The sequence below is a fragment of the Larus michahellis genome, chromosome 3 (genome assembly GCF_964199755.1).
Source record: "Larus michahellis chromosome 3, bLarMic1.1, whole genome shotgun sequence".
Taxonomy (NCBI): domain Eukaryota; kingdom Metazoa; phylum Chordata; class Aves; order Charadriiformes; family Laridae; genus Larus; species Larus michahellis.
This window is the reverse complement of record NC_133898.1, coordinates 51,336,877-51,357,425: the sequence shown is the minus strand read 5'-3', so window position 1 is coordinate 51,357,425 and position 20,549 is coordinate 51,336,877.

Here is a 20,549-nt window from a genome sequence, read left to right as displayed (position 1 = left end):
AAAGCGAGCCCCGTGCCGGTGGGTGCAGGGTGAGGCAGAGCCGGTGTGTGCTGGTGGCACTGCCTGCGCCGTCCTGGAGAGCGGTGCCGGGCCCCTCTGCTGCTTTCGGCAGGGAAAGGCACTGCCATTCTCCCCGCTTCCCCACCTGCGAGACCTGCACTGTGAGGACCTTCATGAGGTCTACATGAGACGCAACTAATTTCATGTTTTAGCTGGCTTAAGGGGAAAATATACAAGGAGAATCCAGTTGGGTACAACTGAAAAAATTTGGATCGGATCTGTTTAATTTTAGTGACAATTTTTCCCCAGTGCTGTGTCGTCTGGCCTCATATGTTCCGCCTCCACCCGTTCCTTACAGGCTGGACAAAGCTTGGAGACAAGGCATGTGCCCAGGAGCAGCTCCCAGCCATGCCATAGGATGTTTACAGCACCAAGTAAGAACGTTTGAGCTTGCACCCAAATGGCTGGTAACAACAGTGATGTCCCCTTCTGGCTCCCCCAGTTTATTTCCCTTCAAGATACATGGGCTGTCCTGGCTGGTAGAAGCGTAGAAAGATCACAGTTAGTGGTTTTGCATCCGAGCGGTGGAGAACCCAGGCAAAGCTCACGCCCAGGTTTTTGGAGGGATTGTGGAGAAGCAAGGTGGTCCCGAGGGCTGGGGCTGTGCTGCACAGCCTGGGGGCTTCCTTGCAATGCTGTGGTGGGACTGAGTAACTTTACCCTCTGCAGCTCCTCCTTGAGAAATGCTGGTGATTTGGGGGACATGACGGCTCCTTCCTTCTCACCTTGGCGCTGATCAAGCTTCCAGGGAGGCGCTTTTCAGGATGGAGACTGCCATTTCCCTCCAGCAGTTTGCTGCAGGCGTTCATCAGCTTTCTGGTTGTCCTGATGCAACCATGTCTGCCCCTTCGGCACTCTCACCAAGGGCCCCATTAGTCCTTTTCTGGTATCATCATTTCAGAGGCTCACGCTGTGCTGCTTTTCCATGAGGAAGGGAAAATTCAGCCTACAGGTCCGTAGACAGCAGGTACAGCTGTTTTCCTTGCTCCTTGCACAAATTGTTTTTCTAATTGCATTGAAGAGCATTTTATCTGAATGACTTCAGCTTCCTCATCATCTTCATGGCCTGGGATCATCAAAACCCCTGGACACCCTGACAGTCCCGTGGTCACTTGCAAATTCTGTCCCTTCTTCCAAATCACTGGAGGAAGATGCTGTAAAGTGTCAGGCCTGGAGGAGGTCTCCACAGAGCCCCACCAGAATCGGTCCCACATGTGTCACCTCTGTTAGTGCCTGTCAGCCAGCCAGCCCCTCAACCGTTTCACATGTTGTCTGGAGCTGTTGCAAAATGTTCATTCTCCCCCAAAAAGTGCTGTGTGGTGCCTAGTGATGCCTCGCCCAGGCATCGCCTCCAGGCAGCTACTGTTACCAGTAGTGTTTATAAACTCACCAGGAAATTAAATGAGGCCTGTTTTCCATGAAAATCTGTCAACTGGCACTGACGCTCTCTCTCTTTTATTTTTGTCATACTCGAATCCCATGTCGTCTTCTCCGTTGTCCGGTCTGGGATTGATGTCAGATATTTCCACCCTGCCTTTTTTTAAACACTGGCACACACTTAGGCCTTTTCCAGCCCACTGGAACTTTGCTGGCACCCCTGGGGTTATTAAAAATGAATGCCAACAGGCCAAACATCTCCCAGACAGCTCTTTAAGGACTTCAGGGTATAAGTTATCTGGGCTTTGCAATTTAAAATTGTTTATCCCTAACAGCTGTTGTCTGTCATTCTTCTCAGCGATGCACTGGAGAGCACTTCATCATCCTTATGTCATCTCAACATATCATCTTTTTCTTTTCAAGTACAGAACAAAAATATTCATCTAGCTCTTCTGCATTATCATTAGCTGCTTCTCCATCCACATCTAGAAATGAGCTAATACTGTTGTAAGGACTCATTTTTCATTTCTTAATGTGGATCTTTATGGCCCATACAGGGACTCATTGAATTTATTTATCGGCGTGACAATTATCTGAATGTTTCCTGATGTTTGAATATGTGTAATCAGTGTTGCCTTTTAGATACATCGTTCAGATACATAAGTTGCAAAACGCAAATTATTCAGGAGGTTGCTCAGTCACACAAATGAAAGTCAGAGTTTTCTTGTCTGGGAAGTTCATGTCACCCTGATGATGGCTTAGGCACAAGAGACGCTGCTCTTTTCCCTTTTTCTAAGTCCCAGTTAATTGAAATGCAAAATACTCATCCCCACAAAACAACTGCTGCCTACAGACGGGGGATGGAGCCTGATCAGAGAGATAAGGGATTATCCTTGGGTTTGGGAGACACAGATTTTGTTGCTGGCTCTGTTACTAAGTCTCCTTGTGCAAGTGACTCACCTGCCTGTGACCCTGCTCTGCTGCCTAATAACTGGGACACAGCACTGCTCCGCCTCCTCTAGAAGTGTTCAGGGTCCATGGAGGAGGATACCTTCCCTAAGCAAAGCCTTCTGCTATCCTGGGCTTTAGAAGAGTCTTAAATGTGTTTAGTGTTTATTTTGTTCTTCTTTGGGTGCCACCTTGCCATTCACACTTGGAGCATCTCATTTAATTGGGATTTGCTTTTAGCTTGAAATTTATTGAAAAGATGTCCAAGGCACAGCAAGGACTTTGGGGCAAGAAAACAGTATCGCTGCGTGTTGATCTTTTTAATAAACTCCCTCTCCAGAGAGTGGGGTTTAGACCTTCACAATTTCCACTCTCTTTGCCCCGAGAGGTAATGAGCAGAGTGAGCAGAGAGGAAAGCTGAAACCGAGAGGGGTCTGGATCCAATATGTGATTTGTTCCTTGTGGAAAGACCAGCTTTGGTTCAGACCGCTCCAGCTGGTAAAACTTTCACTCTGTAAATTCAGTGTGAAACCAAATGTGTTTCTTGAAACAGATCCTTGGAGGACTTTCAAAGACACCGGTAGGTCAGATGTATCCAATTAGTAAGGGCCTGTGACAGCAGGCGAGGGCCCTGAGGGGCAGGGAGGGGAATCTTCCCAGAACATCTTGCCTACACCAGGTTGCACTTCATTGAGGTCACCCCACGGGCTGGAGCGCGGGAAGTTCACGGTGGGGCTTTGGTGGAGAAGATGTCCTTTAGGAGGGCTTGCATAGGCACTATGGGGAATAAGGGTGGCATAGATTATACTGTGGTCATGGCAGCTCACGGGGGCTTGTCTTGCTATTGCGAACACAGGTATGATGCCTGCTGTCATCTCCACCTATGCATCTAACTGCGCGGCTTTGCAAGTAGTTACGAAATGGAAAGGGAGGCACACATCTCTTCTTGGCTTTTTAAAGTTTCTGGGTTTACTCGTTGCTGTTTTGTGAACATGTCTTCTCACCAAATTTTCAGCTTGACTTCTCCTTATTCTGGGATCTTGACTTCTCTTTAGTCTGGTATCGTCTGGGAAGGTTTCACCTCTCATAGCATAACCCACCTCTTTCAGGAGTGCCCCAAACCAGGCTTGTTCCTATTTAAAGTCCCTGCAGGATACTAGTCCAGGACACTGGCTTGGCTCTCAATGTTACTGGGGGAACAGCTGTGATACTTGATCCTAGATACAAAATTTTCTCTAAATCTTGGATCTTTGGGTCAGCTGTCATTACAGTGTAAGGATAGTCCAAACATACTCTGCGATGTCACATCCAGGGGCTTGACATGTGGCTTCTATTCACTACTGAGAGCTTCCATGCTGGAGTCACCCAGTGGGTAAATTAATGAGAGGAAAGTTTCCCGTGGAGTGGTAGCACGCAGGGCCTTTTACTTGAGAGGGTCTTGCAACATTTCACAACTCAGTGTATACACCAGCGCTGTGCAGAGGCACAGGGAAGCCCAAGGCAATGCACAGGAGAAGGGGATGCTGTTGTAGTCGGCATCTGGGCACAACTCTCCCTGCTACAGGGTCTGGTAGCAGCCACACAGAAGCAGAGATAGGCTTAGTTTGTAAAGCCTCAAATGAGAACTAATGAGGGGGAAGGTGGCCTGGGGTTAGGGGGTGAGATGGATCTCTCAGGCAGCTTTGCTTTCTGATATTGCTATGGGCAATTCTTGGGGCGGTCATTTTCCAAGCTGGAAAAGGGGAAAAGTAACACACCTCGACTGACTGCTGAAGGATGCTGGGGCATGAGGAGTACCACGAAGATGATCCGAGGGCTGGAGCACCTCTCCTATGAGGACAGTCTGAGAGAGTTGGGGTTGTTCAGCCTGGAGAAGAAAAGGCTCCGGGGAGACCTTATAGTGGCTTTCCAGTACCTAAAAAGGGGCCTACAGGAAGGATGGGGAGGGACTCTTTATCCAGGAATGTAGCAATAGGACAAGGGGTAACGGTTTCAAACTGAAGGAGGGTAGATTTAGATTAGATATTAGGAAGAAATTCTTTACAATGAGGATGGTGAGGCACTGGAACAGGTTGCCCAGGGAAGCTGTGGGTGCCCCATCCCTGGAAGTGTTCAAGGCCAGGCTGGATGGGGCTTTGAGCAGCCTGGTCTAGTGGGAGGTGTCCCTGCCCATGTCAGGGGGGTTGGAACTACATGATCTTTAAGGTTCCTTCCAACCCAAACTATTCTATGACTCTATGATTCTATGATTCTATCACCTAGCCTTCTAGAGTGTGGATCAGGCTGAAAACTATGTTAGGAACAAAATGGCCCACATTTACCATCTATGTCCCAATTATCTGATCCTCATACTCATCAAGTGCCAAATGTTCAATTGCAAAAACACCAGCCAGGCGGTTCCTCGTTTCTGTTTGCAAGCAGCCCTCCGGTGCCAACGAGCAGGGATGTACCTGCGCTGTCAGTGGGACTTCTTTAACAGCAGTATTAATTTTGCAACGGCTGCCAATGACATAGGAAGTACTCCAGATGTCGGGTGTTTATGAGCTGATTTATGAACAAGAGGAGGATCACAGCAGCTACCTGTGGTACTGGGAAGTACACAGAGGGTAGCGTCTGCCTTCAGCTTCAGCCCCTGCAGATGCACCGCACTTCGCAGCCGTCTGTCAGCAGTGGGGAGGAGGAGGAATCGAAGTGCAGGAGCCCTTGAGGAAAGGATGAACAAGGCTTTGCATTTTAGATGGGGTTTAGGTTAGAAAAATAATAAAAGCCAAACATTTTAATAGAAAGATCAGCTCCAGCATCGGTAATCTAGCCAGACAGCAGTGGGATGAGGAGAGACATAGGGAATGTTTGATGTAAAATCAAGGTCGTGCCCTGAAAATCAGACACAGACGTGGAGAGAGGTATGTGAACCATTAAAATGAAAGGAAACCTGAGACGGCTGCTCCGCCGGCTGCCAGAGACACCGCGCTCTCTGTTTGTGCATGCTGGAGCCCACTCTCCTCCACGTTTGGCAGCGCAGCAGATGCCGCATTGTGGTACCATCAGAGGAGAGGAAACCCAGACGATAAACCAGAAGTGAACTAGGGACATACTTAAAAAATTCCTTTAATGTGGGAGAGGGGATGCAAAGCTCTCAGTGGAGGGGAAAGTTTTGGCCCAGGGGCCCAGGGGCCTGAAGCCCTTTGCTCACCGGCTGAGCCAACATGGTGAGCGTAGCCTTCCTCTGCCTCCTCCTCCTCCATCTCCTCCCCTGCCCAGGAGCACCAGTGAGCAAGAAGGAGCTGCTCCGTCCTCAGGCGTGACCAGGCAGCAGCGTCTCCATGGATGCCACCGAAATCCGCAGTGGTTCTTCCTGGGAGCACCAAGGCGCTGCAGTGAGACTGGCAAACTCTCTACATGCGAGTTTGCCCATCTCTAGAGGAGCCTGAAAGCTCTGCTTTTTCTCACTTATTTATGCCTAGGCTGAGACGGAGGGACCCCAAAGCCGATAGCCATTTTACTGCTGGTTTCACTGGGCGCTGTGGCTTATCCATCATCCTTGCAACAACGTCTGTGCTGCAGTGTCAGCTTCTGCTGAGCTTTCTCCTCTCAACAAGGGACACTGGCTCCTCCGGCTCAGTGCAGCCTTCCCGCCCACCCTCGCCCAGCACCCATCGCAGCCCTGGCAGGTGAGGGTGACAGGTTCCTGACGAGGACAAAGCAGACACTCAGGAGGCTGCCCTGGTACCCATTGGACACATTGATTTCTCCCACAGCTCAGGCATTTTGCATGCAGGAGCACAGGCTGCATTTTCTGGTGCACCAGAGCTGGAAATCCTCTCCTTTCATTCCCTCAGGGCTTGCATAAAAATCTTAGCTTTGCAGATAAACAGAGCCCTGCACAGCACACAATGCTTTTATCACACCCTGACCTCAGCACGGTTCAAGTCAACATTTTCTTTTGGATCAATATTTTCTGCTGCTTCCCCCACCACCACCCCCACGAGGGAAGACAACAAAACAATCCCAAATCCCCACTGGAAAGCCCAGCCAAGCTGGTTTCAAGGTCCCCGAGGCAGGCGCAGGGCTGGAGACAGCTCACCAGCAGTGTGAGCTAAGACGTAATGCCCTCACGAAGCGTGTTTGTCTTGGCTGTCACCCACCTGACACGGGCTTGCACCGGCTGGCAGCAACGTGGCAAGCAGCTGTGACTGGCACGGACCCCACCACCGCCAGGATAGCGTAAGCCCAGCCACGCCGGGAGAGGGGCACAAGCTACCCGCTAAGGGAAAGCCCAAACCTGTTTGTGTTTACACCTCTGCAGGGATGTTTGCGTCCTCTACATCCCTCCTTGCTGCAGGGATCGCCCACTGCTGTCTCTAGATCTGAAGCTGCACGAGCAGCAGCAGGGCCGATGAATCTGGGTGCTGCCTGCGACTGCTGCCTCATGCCACGGAGTCGTGTGGCGGGACGACAGGCTGTCACCCCCTCCAAACAACTCGTGTGGCTACCATATCCTGAACAGTTGGGGTGGAATAAGGTTTCCATGCCCATCTTACCGATCAGGAAAGCCAAAACCACGGGTGGACGGCTGGAGCGTGGGAGCGATGGCTTTCAGTCACCGCAGTGCCGCTGAACACAGCCGAGGCACTCCTGAGATGCCGAGCAAGTCGCAGAGTGTTGTAAGGGGTGGAGAGATGCTCCACACCAGTTTGAACCATGCAGACGTTGCCTTCGGCATGTTTTGGCTGGAGCAGGCCCTTCGGTACCTGGGGCTGGGAGGCAGGGAGGTGGGAGGTGGAGAAGGCACCAAACTGCCCTTGCACCTCCACAACTTCCTGGGTCCCCCATGTGTCCCTGCACATCACCACACGCACCAAGGCCACCGTCTGCCTGCAGCCTCGGGCTGTCTCTGTCACCCGCAGCCAGCCACGAGCACAGCCTGCAGCTGAGGGACCGGATTTTCCAAGGAGCACCAGTGTAAGGTTTCTTCCTCTTTGTACTTGGTCATCAAAACAACGGCTCTGATTAAAACCAGGAGCTGTTGCAAGCTCAGCTGCGTGTGGAGATCAGCCCAGCTACTTGGTCAACAACATAAAAATTAAGATACTTAACTTTGAGCATCTGTTGTTTTTTTTTTTGCTTTGTTCTTTTTTTAATTTTGGATGAGTCCCTGTGAGATTGGACCGTTTTCCTGACAGGTCAGCACAACTAGATGCCTTAAAGCTTTCTAAAGATCGATTCTTTTATTAGATGACGGCCCAGAAAGCCGCTGGGGAGGTACAGTCAGCATCCGCCCTTTATGGGAAGAGGCGAGGGTGGAAAGGGAGAGGCCGTGGTTGTGATTTGCTTGGCTCGGCGCTCGGGCTCGCCGAGTTTTGCCGTACGCCAAAGCCACGTGATGTGTGTAGCTGTGACACAAAATCATAAATCAATCCAGTTGGGCTAGGGAAGTTCACGAACCCTTACTGAACTTTTGGACGAACCTGGGTTGAGTTTCGGGCTCCTAACGAAATCCGAAACCAGGCAGGCTTCAGAAGGATTTGCGTTTCATCGCAAACCTTTTGTAGAGCTTCACTAAAAAGGCGGTGATCTGGAAAACACTGGGTTTGGTTAAGAAAAAAAGTGTTGGCACGAGAGCACTTAAATGCACCAAGGCTGACTTTATAAAACAGTCATACCGCAGTTAGTGAAAAATGGTTATTTTTGAAAAACACCTCTTGCACAGCACTGTCAGGAGTTAATTCCATTTCACAAAATTGCCCAGTACAGTTAAAACACCTGCTGGGAAGATCCTCCTTTCACATCAACGTTTGCAGATTTTCAGAGTGGTTTCAAACCCCTTAGTTTTAAACCTGTTAAATTCTGCTGCTCTGTTTGAACATTCCTGCAGATTTTTTTTAACTCATTTTATAGGCATAGGAGTTTCTTTAAAATGTCTTAATGCGATGTTTGTAAAAGATTTCAAAGAGCATCTTCATTTTCAGGCAGCTCAAAAATCCTCTGTTTTCCTCCCTTGAATCTGAATGCAGAAATGAAGCTGGAAAGGGCTTTCTTGTAAGGTTCACCATTGCTTTTCTAGCTGAAGGGGGTCGGGCTCTTCTGCTGCATCTCCCAAGATAGCAGACTTCTACAGAGGGTTAGTTTGAGTGCAGATTTTGAAAAAGCCTTCGCAGCGCTGCTTATTGCAAGCGGGTCAGGGCCAATAATCAGGAGATTTTAAGATAACAAGATTCCAGGTCCTTTTTAATTGTCCCCTTCTATTTGAACCCTCAGGTTTCATATTTGCAACCTTTTCTTCCCAATGCACAGGAGTCAGAAAGCTGAGATCCTCCGGGCTGTAGATCCACTTTCTTAGGAAAACAATAAAAAAGCCACGTCTCTTTCAGAAAAAGCGCAAGATTTGGCGTCTGTGTCAGCAGATGACCAAATGAGCCTCTGACTTCTCCGAGCTTTGCTTTTCATCCATTCACAGTACGAATTAGCAGAAGCTGTACTTTCTCTGTTATACTTTACAATTTATGTTTAAAATATACATATTGCATACTAAGAAACTGCTACAGCTATCCAGCCCAATGTTCTAATCGAATTTAGGATGCCTTTTGCCTTTAGATTAAACTGAACCTGGAGCTGCTCCCAAATTAACAAAAGCAAGAGAAAAGCGTGGGATTCCAGTTCATTTAAAACATCAGAGATACACAATAAATACTGAAGTTTATGCAACACTTTGTAGAGGTCTGTGTCTCTCATAAAGCAAACTTTCATAAAGCTGGTGGAAACAACTGACCTGTGTGGAAAAACACCAAAAAGCTCCGGTGTTCTCCTTATTGACAATGAGATTGTGATGATTTAGAGGAAAGGGCTAAAAAAAGGAGGACGGTGAAGTGCCTTGCTCAGGAAGGAATAACGCGATGCTCAGATTCTGAGCGGTGAATTGTATTTGGCCCAGGCAAAATTCAATTTGGAAGTTTAAGAGAATAATGAGCTGAAAATCTCTTAGCTATGTACAGCTGTCCCAACAAAACCAATGCTCTGCTTCCAGGGAGGGGGATACACCTTGCGTAGGCTGCTGGGGGACCAGACCCCCAGGACTGAGAGCAGCGTCTCGGGGTGCGCTGGACCTTGCTGGACCATATCTGCATTCTTGAAAATCTTCCCTTCGACGAGTGAGTCCTGTGGGCCCCCCCTTCTGACCTCTGCCTGGTGCACGTAAGTCCTGAGCGTCCAAGGAAAATCACTCTGGGTTTATAGACTTACAGCTGAGTTTGGAAACTGATTTGCGGCTTTAAAATATGAGGTCTCAAATATGGGAACTATTTTTCTCTGTGTGTTGGGGCAGTGGATTCAAGTCCGTTTGCCAGAGGAGATCCCAGGAGTAAGGCTTGGAAAGAAGGCAGAGAAGGCAGAGGAACAGGAATGAACTTGATAGATAATACATGGCAGAAAGACACCATCACCCCACAAAGAGGACAGGGAACATGAATTCTTAATGTCAGGAGGTGGGGGACCAAGAAGGCCTGGAGAAAAAGCAGTAGACGGGATATTTCAGCTACATATTAGGAAAACTTTTCTTACTAAGTCAAGCAAGTTGCTAAGAGTGCCATGGAGTTGGAGTGGGCTCAGGAGTGGCATCTAACAGAGAGCTCCACCGGCATGGTATCACTGCTGATGGCACCTGATCCAGCTTGCTCTGGGTCCCAGCTTGCCATGAGAGCGTACAGCACTCTCCTATGACCTGCAGTCACAATGCCAACTCGAAAGGACTATGCGCTGCATCAAAATATCTGCAAGCCTTTGAAGCACTGGGGATTTGCTGGAGTAGACATCGAGCTGTTCTGTCACCAAAGAAATTTTCCAAGGGCTCCCACAATGCTAGTGGTATCACAGAATCTATCCCAGAAGGGTTGAGGTTGGAAGAGACCTCTGGAGGTCATCTCGTTCAACCGCCCTGCTCAAGCAGGCCACCTAAAGCCAGTTGCTCGGGACCATGTCCAGATGGCTTTTGGATATCTCCAAAGACAGAGACTCCACAACCTCTCTGGGCAACCTGCAAATTGGTGATATAAAATAGGCTTCCTGCCTGCCATATTCCCTGTGGTCACTTCGATCTTGGACAAGCTCTCCATGTGAGACATCAGCGCTTGCTCCAAGCAGGGCTGAAGCGAGTAACTCATTGGATGCCTCTTTCATCCCAAAGCATCCGTGCTGCGACGTGTTTCAGCACGGCAGCCTGGCTAGGAGCTGCCACTGTAATTCACCATTTTCCAGACTTGAGGTCTTCTAAGTGGAGGCAATTATTTAATTTCCTTCTACGCATGAAGGAGTCAGAGCTGTGCTTTGAACATTTAGGTGAGCTTCTCCGCTACAGCAGCTGGATAAGGAGGACCATTTCAAAGGTGCTTCCACTGGGAAGAGTTTAACACGGAGTAAATTGCTCTGAGGAAGCTGGATGAGTGGGAACTGTGCCATGAGCAGCTGGGTGAAGGGTGATTCATTTGCTTGGGCAAAATCTTAGCGGAGAGTAAACACCCATTTGTGCAATAACTGATAGCAGCAGCAGCAGGAGCAGGAACAAGCTGAAGGTAAATCCTGCATTTCACAATCAGAGATTTTCTGCCCCTGAAAACTCAAGAGTCCCGTGCACACAGGACTTTCTGAGTGTGTGCATGTGTGGTCCGCAGGTCTTTGTTATATACTGTGATTTTCCCCACCCCTCTACAGAGACAAGTAGGTAGGAGGCAGCTGTTTGGATAAGTCAGCAGCAGGTGATAAGATTATAACAAAGCCATTGGACTGCAGTGGAAAGTTTCTACGCCACACGCAGGGCTTTTATCAGGGGTCTACAAATTGTCTTTGTTTCATTTCAAGGGCTTAACTTAGCTCATCCTCAAAGCAAAATGGCCTCATCCTTCCTGTCATCTTCCAAGATAGAGGAAGTGGTGAGATACGTGTGTGTTCCCTGTCACTGGATATCACCTTACAGCAGAGCTTGGAAAGAGGTTTATTAATCAGCATTTTGGGTTTCCTTTCCTTGTTTCCCCCTGGTTTTGGTTACTTTGTCAAAGGAGCCTCCATTTCCTCCTTTGCTCTGCCTAAACAAACCAGAGAATTCAGAGATGGTGTGAATCGAGTCAGCCTGGGCTAAACCAACCCAGCTGGGACCCCGGCACAGCCCTTCCCATCCCCGTCCCCCCGAGCACAGGCAGTGCCCACCTCCCCTGCCCCGACGCTGGGGAAATCACACACGTATACTCCATGTATACCTTAAAAAACCTCCCATTCGCTGGGCAGCTACTGAGTTGGTAACTCAGCCAAGGCTTGTGAACTGTCTTGCAGGTAACTCAGCTCTCGGGCACTGTAAAAGGGGAGAGGCTTTTGGTGTTAGCTCATCGGAGAAGGTGACTCAAGAGAAATAGTGTCAGAAAACTGATTGATGAACGAAAACGTTTAGCCGGGCCTTTCAAACACTGGAGACTTGCATGAAGGGATTGGCTTGGTAAATTCGGGGACTCTGCTGTTCATCTTTCTGCAGCTGGTGCCTTCTTGTCAGATCTCTAGTGGCTTGCACCAGTGTGTCCTGCAGCAGAGGTGGATGCAGGCAGGTCTGGACATCCCACACACTGCTACACATGTGAAGAGTGCATCTGTCCTGCCACTGAGGAGATCATATGGCAATTAGCAACATATAATGTGTAGCATTTCCTTAAAAAAATCGAAAGCAGTATCGAAACAAAGCAGGAGCTTCTTGGAGTTGCCCACTGCTCCTCTGGCCCTAGGAACCAACGTGTGTTCAGAGTTCAAAGCCCCCTTGCAAGGCCAGTCCCTGCCCCAGAAGAATTTGTGGTGTATACAGACAAGACACACAAAGAATGGGAGAAAAAGGGATCATTATTGTCCTGTTTATTGGCCAAGGGAACCGAAGAAGCAGAGAAACTTAGAGGTGTTCCTGATTTACTTTTTGTGTGTCCCTCTTTTTTCATCATTCAAAGGGTTTTCCAGCCGTCTGCTTAGCTCACGCTGGACACAGGCTCTTTGTCTGCCACCAGGACAGTCAGATATAAGGTCCTTCAGGAATGCTACTACATGTTAAATCCTCAGCTTGTTTTAGCCCGTGTGACGTTGCAAGCGTAGATGGGCTCTTTTAACCTGATTTAATCAGGCCAAAGAGGAACTGTGTAGCAGAGCAACCTTGTTCCCTGCCCACCTAAACGATAGCCCAGTGTTTCACCACGGTGTGATCCCGCAAGTCCCATGCTCACAGCTCACTGAAAACCATCTGTTAAAAGAGCTATACCAAACAAAACCTACCCAACACTAAATGCAAAGTGTGAGCAAGAAGTAAACGAAATAATCGAAAAACCTGGGGAAATGTCTAGACCACTTAGATGCATTTATGTATTTAAGAAAAAGTTGGCTTATGTGTTCGCTAACGATTCATCAACCTCAGAAGAAAATACTTTAAATCTTCTGCTTGATACCGTTTTTGGCTGGGAATGAAGAGATGAAACAAAGAAAGCATCTCATTAAAAAACCCAATCCCAAGCCCTGAACAGCCCGGTAATAGTCTACAGACCACTTTAAAATTTCTAAGAACGTTTCTGCCTGAGATTTACTCATGCTTATTAGACACATAATGAAAAAGATGATTTATAACACAATCCTTATACACACAACCTTTCTTCTAGAAAACAATACTCATTTGTGAAGTGCTGGGAGAAGCATCCGAGTCATGAAGTGGTTTTAACTGCAGGGGAGTGAGAGGCTGACTTAGTTAAAAACGTTTCAACATCGTTATTTTACTTTCCTAGCAAAAGGTCACTAAAGACACACTGAACAAAGGCAGGAGAAGAGACTCCTTTTCCTGCTGTCGATGGCCTTCGAGCTCTTGAGTGGGCATGTGCCGGTGGAGAGGAAAGATGCTCCAGCTTGCCCAAGTGGAGGAAGGTGCCCTCACTGACACCAGGGCAAGTGGACTGCAGCCGCTTGGAAGGCCCAAACCAGATTCACTGTCACACAAGGCTTTATCCTTGCATTTTGTTGGAGAAAATGGTCATAATTCATCCTAACAAGCCAGAAGGGGACTATGTAGAGCAACCTGCAGGGATTACTGAAGAGAGCTGGGAGCTCCAGCAGGGCACGGGAGCATGAAAAAAGGCAGGGAGAGAGAGTTAGGGCACTTGTGAGCTCCATGATCTTCTTGCTCCCTATCTCTGCCCCTCCGAGACGGCAAGTCTGGGCCAGCCCGGGGCCTCCCTGGACATACCTTCAGAGTCCTCACCCAGTGACTGACTCATTTTAACCCGGAAAATTGCACTGTACAAATCCCCTGGGAGAAGGGAGTGCTGAGGATGGGCTGAGTTCTCGCTGTGGTCAAAATGACCTTACATGGAAACTTCTGCAGAATATATATATAGGTACATATGTATATATTAAAATAGATGTAAAGCTGCTTATAGACCAGACTAAGTGTCAAGACACGATTTCTGTGCCTAAAAGCAGTGTGATGAGAGTGTGGGGAGGGAGGGCACAGGTTGGTTTTAAAAAGAGGGAGATTCCTATCTTGCTTTTAGCTCACATTTTTTTTTTTTTTTACATTTGTGACTATCAGTTACTGTGAATGTAGCTTTTTTGTTCTGAGTGGGCTTTGGCCAAACAACTCTGGGTGTAGATGTCAATATTTTTAATTGTGAAGCAGAGGGATCGCGGTATTCGCTTTCTTTAGATCTCCTGCCGCTGAGGTATAGCTACTGAGCCTCCATTAGATCCTGTTGAAATAAGCACATCACTACCGTTAGTTTCAGTAAGGTCAAGGCCGGGTCCATTGCAGACAGAGATCCATTAAGCCCTTTATGCTCAGGCCAGCCCCTCCAAAATTGGCCTGAAGTTCTTGTTCATTCCTCCTGGCTGCTGTTAATCAATTAATATGTGAATTTGCAGACTCAAATGGAGACGGGATATTAATATAGACTGTGCACTGTTTCCCTACAGGAATTCATGTAAAAGCTGTCATTAACATAATGCATATACATGAGTCCAACAGAAAGCTATTAACTTATGTATTCATCCAAGCAGGCTCAGTAAGTACTTTACCATCAACAATCTTGCTGCACTTGAAATTAGATATGTGTGTCAAGGTTAGCGCTTCCTGGGCTGAGAAACTGAACCAGAAGAATATTAACAGATGTTAGCAATATGTGTGTGTGGGTGGGGAAGATCACACCTGAATCTAGTCGGTACCAAGCAGTATTTGGAGCCTGGAGCTAATCATCAAGAAAAAAAAAGCACTTTTAATGAGGGCAGACCGAGTTAGTGTTCTCCGTTTTCTTTCTCCTCCCAATACGCCCAGGTGGACTTTCTGACACGGAGCAGTCGTTAAACACAGTCCGATCTTGGGCATCCAGGAACCAGTGTGGCCTCTTGCAGCAAGACAGAGCTATCTAAAGAAATGTCTCTGGCTGATACGGAATTACTCCAGCTCCCTGCAGCATCCCGTTGTCACAGGGATGGAACAACAATTACTGCTCCCTGTCCCCCAGACAACCCTCTGGTTGGAGGTGGGAGTGTTGAAACAGTGTTTGAGGAAGATGGTTTAAGTTGGCTTTACTTTCTAAAAACATATTGATTTAGAAAAAAAAAATCCCAATCATTAGCTATTTCATAAAATTATTAAAAGGCAGGTAATTTGTCTCAGGGAAATGCAGAGTTTAAACTCTGTTGGAGAAAAGAGCCTGCTCAGGGCTGAGATCAGAATTCCAGGTGTAAAAGAGAAAGCTCTGTCAAGAAGTGCTCCCAGGACTTACCAAGTGGCAGAAATCCACTGTGATCCTGTATCACACACCCCATGGTGTCCCATGGTGTCTGAGGGAGCGTGCACAGGAACCAGGGAAGCGGTCATATTTGTAAAAGGTCCAAGGAGGGGGAAATGCTATGCGAGAAATGGGAATTGGCAAAGATTACTATTGTTTAAGAAAATAAAATAGCCTAATGAGACAATCTGGGAAGCAAAACGGCCAGTGAGTTAGACATCTGTTCTGGGGAAAAGGCTTGGGAGCCATTTCAAGGGATGTGGTAAGAGAAGGGCGACCAAACCCTAGCTTGATTAGAGGAAGCCGGCATAGGCTGCGGCACAGGAGGATCATGTCATGCTTAACTACTCTTCAGGAATTCTTTGAAGATACCACTGCCACGACAGATAAGGGCAATTTAGTGGGTAGCAGAATATTTTGATTTTCCAGAAGCATTTGACAGTTTTCCATATGGGAGATTAATGGCTTTTGTACAAAGACATTAAAGAGAAGATAAAACAGTGACTGGAATGGAAAAATAGCTTAAAAATAGGAGACAAAGGTTGGCAAAGGATGGAAGGAAGCATTTCTGACTGTTTCTAAAACTGACACCAATTCTATTTATAGTGGACATAAGGTTATTTATATTGAAGCCGGTGGTAGTTTGCCACTGAAATGAGCTTTGCAGGAAGACAATGAAAATGGGTGGCATCCTGCTTTGATCTGTGTACCTGCTCAAAACAGACGAAAAATGGGGTGGTAAATCACCCGACTGTACGAGTTGCAGGCAGACAGTGTTGAAAGCGCTACTGGCTTGACTTGCAGGGTCTGGCACAGGGACACCCTGGGGTGAGTTCCCCACCAACCCGTGCGAAAGGGGCTGGGGGGGGATCTCAGCAAGCGGGGCCATCTGCAGCCAGGCAGCGAGCACTCCCATCCAAACCCCTGCCTTACTCATGGGGCCAAAAGTATTTCTCTGGCACAGCCTCCAGCCACCTGTCATTAAACCATAGCATACTCATTACCAGATAAACCAGTAAGTAGCCCCGAGTCAAATCCTTTGGTAACCAGCGCACTGTAATGCCTAGAGGGAGCGAAGGATGAGGAGCGGGGAAAAGCTGAGGTCCTGGCTCCATCAGCCCCAAAACTCAGGGTGGTCTCAAAGGAAACAGGATCTATCTATCTATCTGAAGGGTCTGAACTCTTCCCTAGTCACTCCAGACAACTCTTTGTACATATCACTGTCCCTGTGTCAAGCGTCGGAGCTGCCCCGGCTGATATGTCTTGGCATTGGGAATTAAAGAAGAGTTTATGAGCAAGTATCTGATGACACAGACATGCCAGAGTAAACTTGCATCTAAACTGGCACCACATGAAGGTTTGTCCTAGTCCTGCTGGGTGGATCAATCACAGGGCCTCTGAAATCGGTGAATGGGTCATTGAAGTGAAATCCCATGAGTTGAAAATTGGCACGTGTCTTCAGGGTCGGTAGAGTCATGTTGTCTGTTCACCAGAAAGACATACAGATGTATCCCGTTTTTCAAGTCTGACTATGGACTCTGAAGTAGTGTGCCAAACCTCCTCTTGGGCAGAAGTGGCTTTCATGTAGCCTGATGCTCTTCTGCTTTGACAAATATTTTTTCGGTCAGATCCATAGATCTAGGCCTATGAAAGAGACCCTGAAGGTTTTCAACTCATCTCCACTGAGTATCTCTATACTTGCACTCAAGTTACGTTAATTGTTGGACACAGGGCACATCAGACAGTAAATCACTAAACAAACTTTTTCCCACAAGCCTTCATTATCTCTCAGTCCTAAAGGAAGCAGTCTGCAAAACAGAAAAGCTTTCAGATGATTTTGCCTGAATACTCTTTCTATTGCTTTTCAGTTTTGTCTGTAGCACTTTAGCCTGGCTCTCAGACTAGGGAAAAAAAAAAAAGCAGGAAAAAATATATCATGTTCGAATGCCTGTGGGGAAAACAAACAGCATTTGAAACAAGTTGTTTTAAAATATAGCTTCCTACCTGTAGCCTTTGTTTTTTCTGGAAGTGACTAGAATCCTTGATGGCACTTGAGTTCTTAAAAACTCCTTTAAAAACTTACTCAAAGAAAGTAAATCAAGATAAGGAATACATATGGTAACAATACTGTCTCCTGCTTGGTTTCGACTTGTTCCAGCTGTTTGCACGACGGTGAGTTGCAGGGACGGGAACACTGTGTCCATAACCATGTTACGGGAACTGACAGACAGACCACTTGGGCAGCCCGCTACACCTTACCTTGCGAGCAGGTAAGGTAACAGATAAGGCAGCAGTCACCTTGTGGCAATCAAGAGAGTTACTTTGGTATAACAGAGGAAAATCTAGCTCCTCAAACTCCTTGAGGCTGCCATAAGAAAAGGTCACGATCAGCAAACAAAAAGAAAATAATATCTGGGTGTTCAAAGTCCGTCCAAAGTTTAATTTCTCTGCCAGAAAACCCAGCACTAAAGTTTAAGATAACATTTGGAGGGAAACAGATGTACTTGGGTGGTTTATTTGAAGTAGCTTCTCATAGCTCGTAGCTTGACTCTTTAACATTTTTCTCTTACTTGAACATTTAATGTGATTACCTCCTACAGCAGAGCTATCTTTAGTGCACAGAGAAGCATCCTAAGGGAGATGCACTTTAGTTAAAAAAAGTTGTATACCTGAGTGTGCAAGTGTATGAACTTAAATACGCTATGTTGAATTCCTTATTCAGTGATAATGTTGAGCCCTTACACAATGTTTTCTCTTGTATCGTATCTTATTGTTTAGTTCTTTCTTCACTGGCATCACAAGAAAGACGTTGATATAATTTGCCACAAGTGACCTGCCGTAAAATGACAGGCTTGGGAACTGAACCCCGGCGTCCTGTCACCCACCCCGGCACCTCTGACCAGCATCTCCTGTAGGCCACGTTGCCTCTCAGGCTGCAGGGGAGTTTGGGGTGGATCACATCGTGCATGACTTCGACCCATGTAATGTAATTATATCATGTAGTGTTCCCGTTTTCTCCGATCCCTTTCTTTAGTGATACTATACGAAACAGAAACGTCACCTGCCGTGTAATGCGTATGAATATAATGGCACCATAAGCAATAACCACAGCTTAAATAAACGGCCAAGGATAGGACTGTGCTCCTTCCTTCCCTGACTTCTCTGCAGATCAGTTGTCAGGGCAGGAGAGGAGCGTGTGCGGCACTCAGATGTACCGGGTGCTTTCGTCGGTGGAGCAGAATGTTTGGCATCCAAGGTTATCACCTACTGCGTGTCTTTGTGGGATTGCTCAGGTATGAAAAACTATATTTAAACATACCTTTAAAAACCCCAACCTACCGCCTCATACTTCCTATCACAAAAGTCCTTCAGGCTCCAATAAGGTTAAAACCGGGGTTAACTCTGATTACCGAAATTAATTATGAGTTTACCAGAAGCAAGGTCCAGGGTGGAGCGGTTTTGCGTTACAAAACCAGGAGTGAGCACACAGCAAACACCACAGTCCATGAGGGAACGGCAGAGCAGGCAAGGGTTCAACGGGATCAGCTCCAAAAAGAGCCAGCCGTCTGTATGCTGGCCCCTACATTTCACACTGCCTCCCCTGCTCCTGCAAAGCGAGGAAATACCATTCCCAGAGCCCCTCTTCCCAGTACCCCCCTATTGCTACAGCAGTCCGGCGCTGCTGCAATACGGAGGCTCTGTTGGATCCTCAGGATTTTTATTCCTGTCTGGGCACAAGCGCTGCATTCACACGTAAATTATCACACTTTAAAAATACTATAAAAAAGTATTGCAAATGTTTAAAACTGCCCTTGTAATCTTCCCGCAAACTTCTCAGGGTAGAAGAAATAAATATTAAAAATATGTTAATATTAAAACAACTTAGGAAGGCCACGATTTTTTACCTGCCACTGAGTAGTAGGGATTGTGGAGGAAGAACTTGCATCAATTAATATTCATCAAGAAGAGAAGAATTAAGCACAATGAAATCCAGCTGCAAAAATACAATTTGGGCAAAGGATTATGAAGAGCTCTATTACCGTAGGAACAGGTGCTGCAGTGGAGCTGGCAATGAATGGAAACCTCAGTCTCCCCTTGGCTGGTGGCCTTCAGGAGCAGACTCACCTGTGGGGTCTGGGCACGCCAAAGTGAACCTCGTCCCTGTGTGGTGGGGTGAGAGACAGAGTCTACGGTGTCGGTGGCACCAGGGGAATCGTTACACAAGATGCAGATGGCAAAATTGAGGTCAGATATCATTGCGCAGAGACATCTGTGCCCCTACCATGTTTTTAGGTTTTTTTGATTAAAAATTTAGGGCAATGAAAAAAGGCTTTTGGGGGGCTATAACCACGGGTCCCAACCCTGGTCTGCTCTTCCGTGTGCATAACGCACAGTAGCTAATGGCTTCAACAGAGCTGGCCAACCCACTAAGCTAAACCTCTGATTCCAGGTAAGAATAACATTTGCCAGATCTGAGTAATAGAAAAAGTCACAGGGACAGGAAATAATGCTGCTTATTTCTGCTTTTAAGGGAAACTTGATGCGTCAATATGAGAGACGGAGCACTCTGCATCCAGCTGGGCTTCCCGCCCGCAGCGTTAATGCCCACTAACGCTGTCTCGGCGTGGAGCTGTGGTGGCATCATCAGAGCAGCCCAATTAGAGGCATCACTAAAGAGAGGCCTGGAAGCAGCTCTGCTGCAGCTGCAGAACAAGCCCCCATGAGCACTCTGTGCCCAAGCCCACACATCTGTGTAAATTAACACGATCCTCAGCAAGGAGAGCAAAGATCTCCCAAACTATGACCATGAACACAATAAAGTGATGACATCTAGATCTAGGTCCTATGGAAAACCAGCATTTTTCCTCAGATTTTTATAGTAGAATTGTAAGACATGGCGAAAATGTATGATCCTTCCTGATATGAGCTACTGCATCTTGAAAGCATCACCTCGAGTAATCTCTGTCCTCACTGGGCAATTGCTGCTTCTTAAATCCCACAACACCAACATACACAGATGTTCCCACGTCCTCTGAAGCAAAGTTCCTTCCAGCCTGAGGAAGCTGGTCAAGAGCCGTGTGGAAGCAGCAGCTTTGAACAGTGCCATGACTGAAGCAAGGTCTCCATCTTCTTCAAGGAAGGGGGTCTCCAAGCTGCCCGACCGAGGGGACAGGCACTGGGTGGTGCACAGCAGCACGCAGCAGGCAGCCCTGCCCCGTTCTTCACACCCTGGTGATCATGTAGCCAGGGAGCAGTTGCCAGAGCTGCCTCATTATCTCATTTCAAGAGTAAAATCTGATTAGATTTAAAAACCAATTAGTAAAATTGAAAACATTCAGATTTTCCACATGCTGGTGAGCAAACCCTTGGGTTCGA